This window comes from Nycticebus coucang, chromosome Y (genome assembly GCF_027406575.1).
Source record: "Nycticebus coucang isolate mNycCou1 chromosome Y, mNycCou1.pri, whole genome shotgun sequence".
Taxonomy (NCBI): domain Eukaryota; kingdom Metazoa; phylum Chordata; class Mammalia; order Primates; family Lorisidae; genus Nycticebus; species Nycticebus coucang.
This window is the reverse complement of record NC_069805.1, coordinates 33,799,094-33,815,866: the sequence shown is the minus strand read 5'-3', so window position 1 is coordinate 33,815,866 and position 16,773 is coordinate 33,799,094. Positions and strand designations below refer to the sequence as shown.

The 16,773-nt window shown below is 42.9% G+C and overlaps 1 non-coding gene and 1 pseudogene across 1 annotated transcript; one reads left to right on the top strand and one right to left on the bottom strand.

Annotated features, from left to right (window-relative positions):
- Window positions 1-426: 426 nt before the first annotated feature.
- LOC128579237 (U1 spliceosomal RNA) lies at window positions 427-590 on the bottom strand. Its single transcript, XR_008378101.1, has one exon. It is a non-coding gene; the product is annotated as a U1 spliceosomal RNA (small nuclear RNA).
- Window positions 591-1,608: 1,018 nt separating this feature from the next.
- LOC128579067 (NAD kinase-like) lies at window positions 1,609-2,956 on the top strand (annotated as a pseudogene).
- Window positions 2,957-16,773: the final 13,817 nt, after the last annotated feature.

Here is a 16,773-nt window from a genome sequence, read left to right as displayed (position 1 = left end):
TGGCTCGGTGCCCATAGCTCAGTGGTTATGGTGCCAGCCATAGTCACCGAGGCTGGTGGGTTCGAGCCCGGCCTGGGCCAGCTAAAACAACAATGACAACTGCAACAAAACAATAGCTGGGTGTTGTGGCGGGTGCCTGTAGTCCCAGCTACTTGGGAGGCTGAGGCAAGAGAATCACTTAAGCCCAAGAGTTTGAGGTTGCTGTGAGCTGTGATTTAACGGCACTCTTCCAAGCCTCACATAGTGAGACTCTTGTCTCAAAAAAAAAAAAGAAAAGAAAAGAAGGAAAAAGCAGTATTGTATCTTTAGGAGACAGTAGTAATAATTTTGTTGTTACCTATATTTGTATATTGTTTCTTCTGCCTCTTTGAAGGCAAGAACGTCTTAATGTTGTTTTTTTTCTTTCTCTTTTTTTTATTTTAAAATCAGGGGAAAGCGCGAACGCAGTCCCCCACTACCACAAATTATGCAGTCGAGTTTCCCACATTTGGGGAAATCGCAGGGGTCAGCACATCCGGAGTGCAATGGATAAGCCTCGCCCTGGGAAAACCACCTTCGTGATCATGGTATCTCCCCTGCCAGGTAAGTATTTTTTTTGGTGTAGGATCCTACCCATAGAAGGCACATGTATTAAATATATAGTTTAGGGATTTTTTTTAAAGATGGAGAGATAAGTAGATTCTCTTTTTGTACATAGAAGCGAAGAGGTCATAAGTGAGAGAAAGTTAGAAAAGGTACAGATATGCAAAGTATCTGAGAGAATCTGTTTCTAGTGTTGGTGGTTGGGGGGATAGAAGGCACAGAGGCTGGAGAGGGAGATCTAGGTAAGTCTTTCACCCTGGATGTCAGAATAAAAGCTTAACCCTAGACAACCAGCTTTGTGAGCTTGGACAAGTTATTTAACTTCTCTCTTAACTTCAATTTGTAATAAAATGAGAATAATAATAGTATTTATCTTAAATACTTTTGAAGAATAAATGAAATCATACATATATAGTACCTAGAATACTATTACAATTGGTAAATGTTTAATAAGTATCAGGGATGATAATAGTGGACCATAAGGAAGGCTCAGAGATTAGGAATTCATAATAGGACAGACTACTTTGAGTGTCACTTGGGAATATAGACCTTAAAAGAAGACTATGTTATACCGAATGGAATCGAAATGGAAATTCCATAAAACATATTTTATTATGCTTCAGTCAAAATAAATTAAAACATTTTTTCTTATTTCAGAGAGAATGTAAATTCATTGCATAAAGATTAGACAGTATGTTCTTACGAAAATGAATATAAGTACAATTGACCCTTCAACAGCTCTGGGTTTAGGGGAGCTGGTCCCTAGTACAGTTGAAAATTCAAATATAATTTTGATTTCCCCAACACTTAACTAGTAATAGCTTCCTTGTGGGCACTAGGCCACCGCGGTGCATTGTTGCTCGGCGGCACCGGCACCGGTCCGGGTGGCCATGGGGCGGCAGGCGGCCAGGGCACGGAGGGCCAGGTAGCGACGGCCAGTAGCGGGGCCTGCAAGGTTGGTCCGGCGTGTAGATGCCCCGCAAGCACCCGCAGCTAATGGCATCAGTGTTTTTTTCTGACTGAAGTTCTCATTTATCGACTATGGAAATGGAACAAGAAAAAATGCCTGTGAACAAGGAGCTGTGTCCAGATTCGGCCACGTACTGCTGTTCTGTGTGCCATGGCGAGGAGGCCTGGAGCTACGGCCACCCCATCCGGGGCAGGGCCAAGTCCCGCAGTGTGCCTCTCCCAAGCCGGGGAGCACCAACGAGTTCAGGAGGACATGCTGTCTGCATGGGCCTTGCCCAGTGACCACCTTTGGACCAAAGGCCTGCGTACTGTAGAACCCTCAGACCATCATGCACATTCAGGACCCTGCAAGCCAGCAGCTGGCATGGAGCAAATCTCCAAAGAGTGTTCTGGTGGTCAAGAAGGTCCGCGATGCCAGCCTGCTGCAGCTGTTCAAGGAGCTCTGCACATACCTCATGGAGGAGAGCAACATGGTTGTGTATGTGGAAAAGAAGGTGCTGGAAGACCCTGCCATTGTGAGTGATGAAAACTTTGGGGCAGTGAAGAAGAAATTCTACACTTTCCGAGAAGATTATGATGACATTTCCAATCAGATAGATCTCATCATCTGGCTGGGAGGGGATGGGACCCTGCTGTATGCATCCTCTCTGTTCCAGGGCAGTGTGCCTCCAGTCATGGCCTTCCCCCTCGGCTCCCTGGGCTTCCTGACACCTTTTGCCTTTGAGGACTTTCAGTCTCAAGTTACCCAGGTGATAGAGGGGAATGCAGCTGTTGTCCTTCGGAGTCGGCTGAATGTCAGGGTGGTGAAGGAGCCCAGGGCCAGGTAGGTGTCTATCCACAACAGGCTCAGTGAGAACAGCACACCCACTGCAGGCCTGGATGCGGAGGCCGGGCAGCAGGCCATGCAGTACCAGGTCCTAAAGGAGGTGGTGATCGACAGAGGCCCCTCCTCATACCTGTCCAATGTGGACGTCTACCTGGACGGACACCACATCACCACAGTGCAGGGCGATGGAGTGATCATGTCCACCCTGATGGGCAGCACGGCATACCAGCCATGGCTAGGGCCTCCATGATCCACCCCAACTTGCCAGCCATCATGATCACACCCATCTGCCCCCACTAGCTGTCCTTCTAGCCCATCGTGGTCCCCGCAGGGGTCGAGCTGAAGATCATGGTGTCACCAGAAGCACGGAACACAGCGTGGGTGTCCTTTGACGGCCGGAAGAGACAGGAGATCCGCCATGGAGACAGCATCAGCATCACTACCTCTTGCTACCCGCTGCCCTCCATCTGCGAGTGAGACCCCATGAGCGACTGGTCTGAGAGCCTTGTGCAGGGCCTGCACTGGAAGCAGGCCCACTTCCCTGAGGAGGAGGAGGGCGAGGGTGGGTGTGTGAGCTAGGCTGAGCTCCTGTGCGGGCACACCGGCCAGAGCCCCGAACCCTCCTGGGTCTGCATTCCCCTTCCTGGTTTCCCGTGCGCTCTCCGGGCACAGACCAACCTGTATGTGTGCGTGTGTGAACACGTCTGTCTCTCGCCATCAGTCACGAGCCACCTCTGTCGTCGGAAAAGCCTGCATCTGCATTTGTTGACCAGATCAGCTGTTTTTCTTTTAATGTTTTAAATCTGACATCTTTTTTATATTTCTAATGGAGCAAAGTGAGAACTGGGCTGAGGACTGTCTGCACAAGGCCCCCTGCTGGTCTTTGTGCTGGTTGCCTGTGACCCACCCTCACCCACCCCCAACCACCCCGTGATTCCACAAGTCAGTCTACTGAATCAAAAGGTCAGGAAGACTTCATCTGTCCTTTGATATTGAAAAGAAATGTCTCCACCAAGAATCTTCTTCATCTATGATGCTTCTGCCCTTGGGCCTGCACTTCCTGAAGCTCTTCTGGGGAGGAGCTTAGGCAAGCCACAGCCCAGAGGGGTCTGGGTGCCAACTGCGAGGCAGGCTGCTTTGCCCTGGTTTCTGGAGAGTGCTGGGTGCGCCCCTGCCCTCCCTGCTCAGGTCAGCACCAAGTCTTGCTGGACTCCCCAGCGCTGAGCCAGAGGCCTCTGGTCCCCTCCCAGAGCTGCTGTGTGGCCCAGCGTTCCCAGAGGGCTGTCAAGCATTCTGGGCTGATACACATTCCTCATGCAGCTTCAGCTCCCAGGAAGATGTTTTAAATCCTACATATACTTTGTAGAGATTCTTATAAACTTTCTGAAGTGCTTACATACATATTTTCTTGTACACACTTTTGTGAAGACCCTGCTGATGTTTACACTGTGTCCTGCCTGGCGCTGTCCAGCCTCTCGCAGCCCTGATGGTCCAGGAGAGAGCCGTGTTTGAGCCGGACAATTGCGATGAGAATTTTGAGACAAAACAGTGAGGGTACTTCTATGAGCCCCCTGCAGAGAACCAGGAGTCTCTTGAACGCGTGGTGTGGTGCCTGGGGTGTGGTCTGCACATGGGAGCAGCACCCTGGGCGCTTTCCGACAGGAGTCCCAAAGGCAGGAGGCTGTTTTTGAGTAGCTGCTCTTAGAGGTTTGCCCAAGAAATCACCCCTCTCATCATTCATTGGTGAGAACAGGAGAATGAGGACCCTTTCATGAGGTGCAGGTCATGCCCTCGGCATCGATGAAGTGGAGTGTCTGAAGATGCTGATTATGATTCTGGGCGACACTGAAGTGGCAGAGGGGCCCCCCAGGTCCTGAGTCTGCCCATGACTCTGAGTGCCAGCAGGACCTCCATCTGCCACCCACAGGCTGAGGGGAAGGGGCCCCAGTACCTCAGTTTTAGGCCCAGAGACAGTGGTATTTGGAATTTCAGTCCCTTATCTAAACAAAAAAGCAAATGCTAAATTTTGTCCTAAAGCAGTACGAGATTGGAATGATCTAGACAATTCTAGATTTTTGAAGTGAATCTTAATGTTTCATATTGTTAATATCTTAAAATTTGTTAAATGTTGAAAGCCTTACTACTATTTTCAGATCCTTTCAATAAACAGACTTGTTAAAAAGAAAAAAATAGCTTCCTTGTGACCAGAAGCCTTACCTATAACCCTATTATTATCATTAATATATAATAATATCACATATAACATAAACAGTTAATGTATGTGTATTCTGTGTGTTATATGCATTGTATACTCTATTCTTAAAGAAAGCTAGGCAAAAGAAAACATTATTATGAAAAGCATAGGAGGCTCGGTGCCTGTAGTTCAAGCCGCTAGGGCACCAGCCACATACATCAGAGCTGGCAGGTTTGAATCCAGCTCGGGCCTGCCAAACAGCAATGACAACTATAACCAAAAAATAGCTGGGCATTGTGGCAGGCGCCTGTAGACCCAGCTATTTGGGAGGCTGAGTCAAGAGAATTGCTTAAGCCCAGGAGTTGGAGGTTGCTGTGAGCTGTGATGCCACAGCACTCTACCCAGGGTAACAGCCTGATGCTCTGTCTCAAAAAAAAAGCATAGGAAGAGAAAATAATTTTACTTTTCATTAAGTGAAAGTGCATCATTTATTTTATGGGTCTTCATTCTTATCAACTTCATGTTGTATAGGCCAAGGAGGAAGGAGGGAAAGGAGGGGCTAGTTTTGCTCTCTCAGGGGTGACAGAAGTGGAAGAAAATCCACCTGTCAGTGCATCCTCACAGTTCAAATCTGCGTTGTGCAAGGGTCAACTTAATCTGTAATCTTAATCACTCAAAATCTAAGTCAGATGCTCTCTGGCCTCTATGCCCTGTGTGAACTTTTCACTTAGGCCAGTTATTTGAACTCCTGGAAGGTATATTCTATATGAATTTTAACTTTTTTTTATTTTTAGTACTTACATTTACTACTCATAATTAATTTCATTTGCTTGCCATGCAATTTATTGTCTATTTTAAAAATAAGATAGAAATAAGATAATTTGTTTTCTATCTTAAGTATAAGGTAGAAATAATACAATTTATTTTCTATCTTAAACATACAATAATCTATCTGAGAAAATAGATGTGTGATTTTGGGAATACATACCTAATTTAATACCAACCAAATTGGATACTAGAATTTACTACACAGTCTGAATGCAAGAAATATCTGATTGTGTCGTGCCTGTTTCTGTGATATGCAGTATTACAACATGAAAATGTCTTTTATGAAATGAGAGTTTTGAAAGCCCAAATGCCCATCAATCCATGAATGGATTAATAAATTGTGGTATATGTACACCATGGAATATTATGCAGCCTTAAAGACAAATGGAGACTTTACCTCTTTCATGTTTACATGATGGAGCTGGAACATATTCTTCTTAGTAAAGTATCTCAAGAATGCAAGAAAAAGCATCCAATGTACTCAGCCCTACTATGAAACTAAGTTAGGGTTTTCACATGAAAGCTATAACCCAGTTATAACCTAAGAATATGGGGAAGGGGGAGAGGGAGGAGAGGAAGGGGGGAGGATGGGCAGAGGGAGGGTGATTGGTGGAATTACACCTGCGGTGCATCTTACAAGGGTACATGTGAAACTTAGTAAATGTAGAATATAAATGTCTTAACCCAATAACTAAGAAAATGCCAGGAAGCCTATGTTAACCAGTGTGATGAAAATATGTCAAACTGTTTATAAAACCAGCATATGGTGCCCCATGATCTCATTAATGTACACAGCTATGATTTAATAATAATAATAATAATAATAATAATGATAATGATAAAAGAAATCGAAAATGTAGGGTGGGTTTTGTTATATATTTTTGAACTTTGGAGTGGTTTTAAAGCTTAAATTTTACCAAAAGACTGACTTATACAAAAAGTGGAAGGAAAAGATTTTATTATTATTATTTTATTTTATTCTATTTTAAGAGTTTTTTGTTGCAGTTTGGCCAGGGCTGGGTTGGAACCCACCAACCTCAGTATATGTGGCCGGTGTTCTACCCACTGAGCTACAGGCGCTGCCCTATTATTATTTTTTGAGTCAGAGTCTCACTCCTGGAGTGCTGTGATATCAGCCTGGCTCACAGCAAACTCAGACTTCTGGTTTAAACAATCCTTCTGCCTCAGCCTCCCAGGTAGCTGGGACTATAAGCACCTGCCACAGCACCTGGCTAATTTTTCTATTTTTTATTAGCAACAGGGTCTGACTCTTGCTCAGGCTGGTCTGGAACTCTTGGGCCAAGGGATCCTCCTGCCTTGGCCTCCTAGAGTACCAGGACTATAAGTGTAGCTTTCACACCGGCAGGAAAAGAATTTTAATTTCCTTGAAAATAACCTAAGCTTATATACACTTACCAATGGGTAACCATTTTGGTTATCTTTCAATGACTATACCCATTATAATTTCACTGTTTTAATTATGTAATAAGAGCTTAAATAACTTTTTAATTTTTTTTATTAAATCATAGCTGTGTACATTGATATATTCATGGGGCATCATTCACTAGCTTCACAGACCGTTTACCAAGTTTCACATATACCCTTGTAAGATGCACCGCTGGTGTAATCCCACCAATCCCTTTCCCTCTACCCACCTCCCCCCTCCCTCCCCTCCCTTTCCCCCTTCCCCCTATTCTTAGGTTATAACTGGGTTATAGCTTTCATGTGAAAACCCTAAATTAGTTTCATAGTAGGGCTCAATACATTGGGTACTTTTTCTTCCCTTCTTGAGATACTTCACTAAGAAGAATATGTTCCAGCTCCATCCATGTAAACATGAAAGAGGTAAAGTCTCCATCTTTCTTGAAGGCTGCATAATATTCCATGGTGTAAATATACCATAATTTATTAATCCATTCGTGGATCAATAGGCACTTGGGCTTCTTCCATGACTTAGCAATTATGAATTGGGCTGAAATAAACATTCTGGTACAAATATCTTTATTATGATGTGATTTTTGGTCTTCTGGGTATATGCCCAGTAGAGGGATTACAGGATTGAATGGCAGATCTATTTTTAGATCTCTAAGTATTCTCCATATCTCTTTCCAAAAGGAATGTATTAATTTGCATTCCCACCAGCAGTGCAAAAGTGTTCCCTTTTCTCCACATCCACACCAACATCTCTGGTCTTGGGATTTTGTGATATAGGCTAGTCTTACTGGAGTTAGATGGTATCTCAAAGTAGTTTTGATTTGCATTTCTCTGATGATTAAAGATGATGAGCATTTTTTCATATGTCTGAAGGCTGCATGCCTGTCTCCTTCAGAGAAGTTTCTCTTCAAATCCCTTGCCCAGCCTGCAATGGGATCCCTTGTTCTATTCTTACTAATGCGTTTGAGTTCTCTCTGGATTCTGGTTATTAAACCTTTGTCAGAGACATAACCTGCAAATATTTTCTCCCATTCTGAGGGCTGTTTGCTTGCTTTACTTACTGTGTTCTTAGCTGTGCAGAAGCTTTTTAGTTTGATCAAGTCCCAGTAGTGTATTTTTGAAGCTGCTTCAATTGCCTGGGGGGTCCTCCTCACAAAATACTCACCCAGACCGATTTCCTCAAGGGTTTTCCCTGCGCTCTCCTCTAGTATCTTTATAGTTTCATGTCTTAAGTTTAAATCTTTGATCCAATGAGAGTCTATCTTAGTTAATGGTGAAAGGTGTGGGTCCAGTTCAGTCTTCTATAGGTTGCCAGCCAGTTCACCAGCACCATTTGTTAAATAGGGAATCATTTCCCCACTGAATGTTTTTAATTGGCTTGTCAAAGATTAAATAATGGTAAGTAGCTGGATTCATCTCTTGGTTCTCTATTCTGTTCCAGACATCTACTTCTCTGTTTTTGTGCCAATACCATGCTGTTTTGATCACTATCGATTTGTAGTATAGTCTGAGGTCTGGGAGCGTACTTCCTCCTGCTTTGTTTTTATTTCTGAGTAATGTCTTGGCTATTCGAGGTTTTTTCTGATTCCATATAAAATGAAGTATTGTTTTTTCCAATCTTTAAAGTATGACAGTGGAGCTTTAATAGGGATTGCATTGAAATTATATATTGCTTTGGGTAGTATGGACATTTTAACAATGTTGATTCTTCTCAGCCATGAGCATGGTATGTTTTTCCATTTGTTAATATTTTCAGCTATTTCTTTTCTTAGAGTTTCATAGTTCTCTTTACAGAGATCTTTCACATCCTTTGTTAGATAAATTCCCAAATATTTCATCTTCTTTGGCACTACTGTGAATGGGGATAGAGTCCTTAACTGTTTTTTCAACTTGACTATTGTTGGTATATATAAAGGCTACCATTTTATGAATGTTGATTTTGTAACCTGAGACACTGCTGTATTCCTTGATCACTTCTAAAAGTTTTGTAGAAGAGTCCCTAGTGTTTTCCAGATATATAATCATATCATCTGTTTAGAGCGAAAGTTTGATCTCTTCTGACCCTATATGGATACCCTTGATCGCCTTTTCTTCCCTAATTGTGGTGGCTAAAATTTCCATTACAATGTTAAAAAGCAATGGAGACAATGAGCAGCCTTGTCTGGTTCCTGATCTAAGTGGAAATGATTCCAATTTAACTCCACTCGATATGAAATTGGCTGTGGGTTTGCTGTAGATGGTCTCTATCAGTTTAAGAAATGTCCCTTCTATACCAATTTTCTTAAGTGTTCTGATCATGAAGGGATGCTGGATATTGTCAAAAGCTTTTTATGCATCGATTGAGAGAATCATATGGTCTTTGTTTTTTAATTTGTTTATGTGCTGGATTACATTTATAGATTTACGTATATTGAACCAGCCTTGAGACCCTGGGGTAAAACCGACTTGGTCATGATGTATAATTTGTTTGATGTGTTGCTGGATTCTGTTTGTTAGGATCTTGTTGAATATTTTTGCATCTATATTCATTAGTGATATCGGTCTATAATTTTCTTTTCTTGTTGGGTCTTTTCCTGGTTTGGGGATCAGGGTGATGTTTGCTTCATAGAACATGTCAGGTAGTCTTTCTTCTTTTTCTACCTTTTGGAACAGGTTGAGTAATATAGGTACTAATTCCTCTTTAAAAGTTTGGTAGAATTCTGACATGAAACCATCTGGTCCCGAGCTTTTCTTTTTAGGGAGGTTTTGTATGGTTGATGCTATTTCCGAACTTGATATGGGCCTGTTCAACATTTCCACTTGATTCTGGCTAAGTCTTGGAAGGTGACATGCTTCCAAGTATCGGTCAATTTCCTTCAGATTTTCTTATTTCTGAGAATACATTTTTTTGTAATATTCATTAAGGATTTTCTGGATTTCTGAGGAATCTGTTGTTATTTTGTCTTTGTTCTTTCTGATTGATGAGATTAGAGATTTTACTCTTTTTTTCCTGATTAGGTTGGCCAAAGTTTTATTGACCTTTTCGAACAACCAGCTTTTTGATTTATTAATCTGTTGTATTATTCTTTTGTTTTCAATTTCATTTAATTATGCTCTAATTTTGGTTATTTCTTTTCTTCTACTGGGTTTGGGGTTGGAATGTTCTTCCTTTTCCAGTTGCTTGAGATGTCCCATTGTGTCGTTAACTTCCTCTCTTTCCGTTCTCTTGAGGAAGGCTTGCAGTGCTATAAATTTCCCTCTTAGAACTGCCTTTGTGGTGTCCCAGAGGTTCTGATAGTTCGTGTCTTCATTGTTGTTTTGTTCCAAAAAGTTGGCGATTTCTTTCTTAATCTCATCTCTGACCCAGCTATCATTCAGCATAAAGTTATTTAACTTCCATGTTTTGGTATGAGTATGCAGATTTCTGTTGTTACTCAGCTCAAGTTTTATTCCATGGTGGTCCGAGGAGATGCATGGAATAATTTCTATTCCTTTAACTTTACTGAGGTTAGACTTGTGACCTAAGATTGATCGATTTTGGAGTAAGTTCCGTGGGCTGATGAGAAGTATGTGTATTTAGTTTTGTTGGGATGAAATGTTCTGTAGATGTCTGCTAAATCCAAATGTTGGATGGTTAGGCTTAAATCTAAGATTTCTTTGCTCAGCTTCTTGTTGGAGGATCGATCCAACACTGCCAAAGGAGTGTTGAAATCTCTGACTATTATGGAGCTGGAGGAAATCAAGTTGCTCATGTCTGTTAGAGTTTCTCTTGTAAATTGAGGTGCATTCTGCTTGGGTGCATAGATATTAATAATTGAGATCTCATCGTATTGAGTATTACCCTTAACAAATATGAAGTGACCATTCTTGTCCTTCCTTACTTTTTGGTTTAGAGCCTATTGTATCTGCAAATAAAATTGCAACACCTGATTTTTTCTGATTACCATTTGCCTGAAATATGGACGACCATCCTTTCACCCTGAGTCTGTATTTATCTTTTAAGTTAAGATGTGACTCTTGTATGCAACAGATATCTGGCCTGAGTTTTTGTCTCCAGTCAGCTAACCTATGCCTGTTTAGAGGACAGTTTAAGCCGTTCACATTAATGGAGAATATTGATAAGTCTGGTGAAGTTTTGGGTATCGAGTTTTTCAAAAGTCCAGTGGGCATTTTTTATCCTTTCACCAGTGTAGAAATTGGAGTTTGATCCGAAGTTTCTGAGTGAGTTTACTTTTGTGGTATAGGATTGGGTTGGTCATTATGGAGGATAGGTCTGAGAATATCCTGAAGAGCTGGTTTGGTTATGGCAAATTTCTTCAACATATGAATGTCATTAATAGCTGGGCGTTGTGGCGGGCGCCTGTAGTCCCAGGTACTCGGGAGGCTAAGGCAAGAGAATTGCTTAAGCCCAGGAGTTGGAGGTTGCTGTGAGCTGTGTGAGGCCACAGCACTCTACCGAGGGCCATAAAGTGAGACTCTGTCTCTACAAAAAAAAAAAAAAAAATATATGAATGTCATTAAAGTGTTTAATTTCTCCATGATAAATGAAACTCAGTTTAGCTGGATACAAGATCCTGGGTTGAAAGTTATTTTGCTTTCGGAGATTAAAAGTCAGTGACCACCCTCTTCTGTCTTGAAAAGTTTCAGCAGAGAGATCTACAGTCATTCTAATATTCTTCCCTTTGAAGGTAATGGTTTTCTTTCTCCTGGCAGCTTTGAGGATTTTCTCCTTCATATTAACTTTAGTGAAGTTAATTATGATATGCCTGGGGGATGTCTTATTGAGGTTGAGTCATGCTGGGGTTCTGAAGCTGTCCGCTATCTGAATTTCAGAATCTCTAGGCATGTCTGGAAAATTCTCTTTCATAATTTCATGCAGAAGGGCCTCTGTGCCCCGTGAGGCCACTTCATCTGTTTCTGGAACTCCTATGATTCGGATATTCGCCTTCTTCGAATTATCCCAGAGCTCTCTGAGAGAATGATCCGTTTTTGCTCTTCATTTCTCTTCCTGTTTGAGAGTTTGGGAGCGTTCAAAGTCTTTATCTTCGATGTCAGAAATCCTTCTTCTGCTTTCTCCATTCTGTTGCTGAGGGATTCTACTGTATTTTTCATATCTTTGAGGGCTGCAAATTCTTGCTTCAGTGTGTCTAAGTCTTTGGTGGTTTTGTCTTTAAATTCGTTAAATTCTTGAGACAACTTTTAAATTTCTCCTCGAATTCCTAATTCCACTTTGTTAATCTTGTCTGCAATCCAAATTCTGAATTTGATTTCTGACATCTCAGCCAGTTGTTTATGAATGGGATCTTCAATTGCATCTGCCATATCTTTCCTTGGGGGGGGGGTTGATCTATTCTGGTTATTCATGTTGCCAGAGTTTTTCTGCTGATTCCGCACCATGGTTGTTTTACTCCCTCTGATTTTTTTCCCCTGGGGCTTGTTTTCAACTGGTTTCTGTTCCACCCTAGTGAAACAGATACTCTGGATTGAAGTCTCAGCTGTGGAGAAATATCAGCATTTAAGTCACCCCACCCCCCACCGGCAAACAATTGGAAACGAAAAATCAAACTTCCTACCACCGTGCACCCAGGGCACCACCTGATTTGTCCTCAGGCAATTGGTTCAGTTCAAAAAGTCCAAATCAATTGTCTCAGTCTGCACCTGTCTTGGGTGAGAGAGTTTAAGAGGTCTCTGGGAACTGGATCACAGGGGTCTGGTGACTACTGTGGTGTGGCTTGCTCCAGTGGTGCGTGGAGTCAGGAGGAGCCACCCAGCCAATAGATCAGTCTGGGAAGGTTGCTGCCTCCTTCCCCACCTTGCACTCTGTCACACCCAGTCACTGATAGCCCTGGGGTTGGCTGACCCAGTTGCCTGTAGTGAATTGGTACTCCAGGAGTTTTTATGTGCCTGAATCACAAGGAAGTCTGCCAGGCTGCTGCGCTCTGCCTCTCTCTAGCAGGAGGAGGTGAGGCCTGACAACCTCGGGCACTTGATGAAGTTTGGGGGGTTTTCACTCAGGTCCAGTCTTTCCCCTGATTAATGTTACTGACAGAACAGAACAGAACAACTCTGCGGTTCCCCTGCAGAAGAGAAGCTGAATTGAGTTTCAAATCAGCTTGTCTTTGCTCTTCTATTGTTTATAGGCTGACGATCCCCTGAGGGCCAGGTGCATCTTAGGTTTAGTAAAGTGGACCTCTGGGTCAGCCCTGCCCTGGGAGTTTCCCTGGTTTACAAGTTGGAGTAGCCTCAGGCAAATCCTATACTCAGAGTCTCTGGTTGCCCAGGGAGACAGGGGGTGTGGCTTCAGAATATTCGGTAGTAAGCCGTATTGCTAGCAAAAGAGGGCTGCTGTTTTATGGCTCAGGCAACCTGTGCTCTGGTGTAGCTCCCTTCTGGCCAACCGTCCTCTCTCTGCTCCTGTACCCCAGAGTCTGCACCAACTGGCTGCAGCCCAGCACTGTCTACACCCCTCGAGCAATCGCCCAAGAGTCTGGACCCCTGGGGGACAGGCCTCCAGACCTTAGAGCAAGAGCAGAGGGGAGTGTGGGGAGTGCTGGGAGCCTGGGGTTGCAGGCTGAGAACACACACAGCTTTACACAGTTTTATGCCTGGCCGTATTGTCACCAAAAGACGGCTGTCACACTGTGCCTCAGGGAACTGCCACTCAGGTGCGGTTCCCTCTCCGCCAACCGGGACTGGCCTACAGACCTCAGTGTGAGTAAAGGTGAGTGCTGGGAGCTCAGAATTCCAGGTAGAGACTATATACAGTTTATACAGTTTTATACCTGGCAGGAGGACGCCGTGGCACCCTAGTAGGGGAGATAGGTCCAGTTTTTAGAGGGTCTCTCCCGTGGAGTGTAGTGGGAGGACCTTTGAACTCTGCCCGATTGTTTGTGGGGCACTCTGAGCCGTTCTCATGCGGGAGGGGACTCTCGTCCGCTTGGTGATGGATTTTGTACCTTTTGTTTATATCCTTGTGGTCGCAGCTCACTTCAGCGGGGTTGACGTGCATTCTTCAACCTTCTCTCTTAGTGCAGCTCAAATCCACCAGGTTACTTGCTGAATTTTTGTCCTTTAACTCTCCTACTGGATGGGAGCCTCTGTGGAAAGCTGGCTTCAGTCAGCCATCTTGTCTCCTCCCCTTAAATAACTTAAAAAATAAAATCACCCATGCCTGGAACAGAATGAAAGCTTAGAACTCCTATGGTTGCAGCATCTTCCAAGCCTGCTGACTCACGTACAATTGTCTAAATCCAACAGGATATGTGTAACAGTAAACATTCTCTTATTTTCATTTGCTCAGCTCTGCTACTTTAGAATACTTAAGAAATCTGTTTGTAATGGAAAATATTTATAATTGGATTTTCTTTTATTTTTCAGTTTACAGACAGTAGGTTGCATGCCTCCTCCTGTGTCTTTGGCAGTGATTTTAACCAAGGTAGTTGGTAGAAATGAGGTAAGTCCTGGGGGCTAACTTTGCTTAGGCATAAGTGTATGCTGAACGTTTATTTTGTTCAAAACTTAGGTTTTGAATATGAAGGGGTCATGTTGCAGGAGACTCATGACTATAACAGCTTATGAAAGAAGCAGGTGTATTCATATTATTAGAATGATGCTAAAATTGATCATGATGAGAGGAATTGAGGATTTTTTTTTTTTGTTGAGACAGAGTCTCACTATGTCGCCCTCAGTAGAGTGCTGTGGCATCACAGCTCAGAGCAACCTCAAACTCTTGGGCTTACGTGATTCTCTTACCTCAGCCTCCCAAGTAACTGGGACTACAGATGCACACCCCTGTGCCTCGCTATTTTTTGTTGCAGTTGTCATTGTTGTTTAGCTAGCTTAGGGTTGGGTTCAAATCTGCCACCCTCAGTGTATGTGGCTGTAGCCATAACCACTGTGTTACGGACGCCGAGCCAGGAATTGAGGATTTCAAAGAGAAGAGCATGGGAGATGAAAGAAATAGAGATGGTGAATTTTTCTACCTCAGTGGGAAATTGGAAGACAAAGGATATAGGAGTCCCAGGAAAGAGACTTTTCATTCAAGACTCATAGACTGAGGACACATGCTATTAGTGAATCCTTAATTTCTAAAAATTTTTTTAACAAACTAAAGAGACTTGATGTGTTTAATGGCAAGTGAAAATCACATAAAAAGGAGAAATTAGGCCGGATTTCTAAGATGAGTCCAAAGAAATTACCCAACTTTGAGGGGACTGGCAAAAGAATTGCATTTGTTTATCTAGGTAGCAATTGTCCATTTCAGAAGCTTTTTATAGGTGATTCTTTCTCTTCATATGAAGGGCCCATCTTTTATGATAGCTTATTCCTCCTTTCCATCCTATATTGTCTCATTCAGAAAAGATATTGTTGAATGAGGGAAGGCATAATGGGTTCCCAATTCAGTTCATGCTTAGGATTATGTGTTCTTAACATTTATTTTCATTTTCATCCACTTGATGCTTTCCAAAAATATTTCCTGAATACCTGCTGTATTTTTTCTAAAACAGGTTTGTTGAAATATCATTGACATATAGTAAATTGTATGAATCTGTAGTTTAATATTTTGACATATGTGTACCCTGGTGAAATCATCACCACAATCAAGATAGTGAACGTATCTGTCTACCTTTCTGAGTAATTTAAAAAGAAAGAGGTTTGGGCGGCGCCTGTGGCTCAGTCAGTAGGGCACCGGCCCCATATACTGAGGGTGGCGGGTTGAAACCCGGCCCTGGCCAAACTGCAACCAAAAAATAGCTGGGTGTTGTGGCGGGCGCCTATAGTCCCAGCTGCTCGGGAGGCTGAGGCAAGAGAATAGCTTAAGCCCAGGAGTTGGAGGTTGCTGCGAGCTGTGTGAGGCCACGGCACTCTACCGAGGGCCATAAAGTGAGACTCTGTCTCTACAAAAAAAAAAAAAAAAGAAAGAGGTTTATGGCTCAGCACTCAAGGCACAATGGTTATGGTGCCAGCCACGTACACCAAGGGTGGGCAGTTCAAACTCAGCCCCGGACAATTAAACAACTGCAACAAAAAAAATAGCCGGGTGTTGTGGCAGGCACCTGTAGTCTCAGCTACTTGGGAGGCTGAGGCAAGAGAATTGCTTAAGCCCAAGAGTTTGAGCTTGCTGTGAACTATGATGCCATGACTCTCTATCGAGAGTGACATAGTGAGACTCTGTCTCAAAAAAAAAAAAAAAAAGGAGAAAGAAGTTTATTTATCTTACAGTTCTGCAGGCTGTACAAAAAGCTTGGTGCCAGAATCTGTTTCTGGTGGGGACCTCCAGGAAGCTTCCAATCATGGCAGAGGGCAAAGGGGCTCAGGAGTATCATATGGCAAGAGAGGACACAAGAGACAGAGGAGGAGGCAAGGGAGAGAGAAGGAGAGTGCAGGCTTTTCAGCGTTCTCATCTCAGGGGAATGAATAGAGTGAGAACTGGTTACCAAAAGGATGACACTAAGCCTTTCAGGAGGGATCTTCTATGACCCAAATGCCATCTGCCAGGCCCCAGCTCCAACACTGGGGATCACATTTCAACATGAGGTTACGAGGGGACAAATATCCCAACGGTATCACTGTCACCCTCACAAGTTTCCTGTGTCCCTTTGACATCTCATCCTTCTGCTCTTCTTAGCCCTCCCTTTCTCCAGGCTCTGACTGACCTGCTTTTTGTCACTATACATCAGTTTGCATTTTCTAAAGTTTTATATAATGGAGTCATATGGTGTATATTCTTTTCTCTCTTTCTCTCTCTCTCTCTCTTTTTTTTTTTTTTGGTATTGTCTGGCTTCTTTTATTCAGCATAATTATTTTGAGATCCATCTAGGTTGTGTTTATCAATAGTTCAGTCCTTTTTTATTGCTGAGTAGTGTATGTTGTGTGGATATACCACAAATTATGTATCCATTCACCTGTTAATGGACATCATTTGGGCAGTTTCTAATTTTTGACTGTGAATATCTATGTA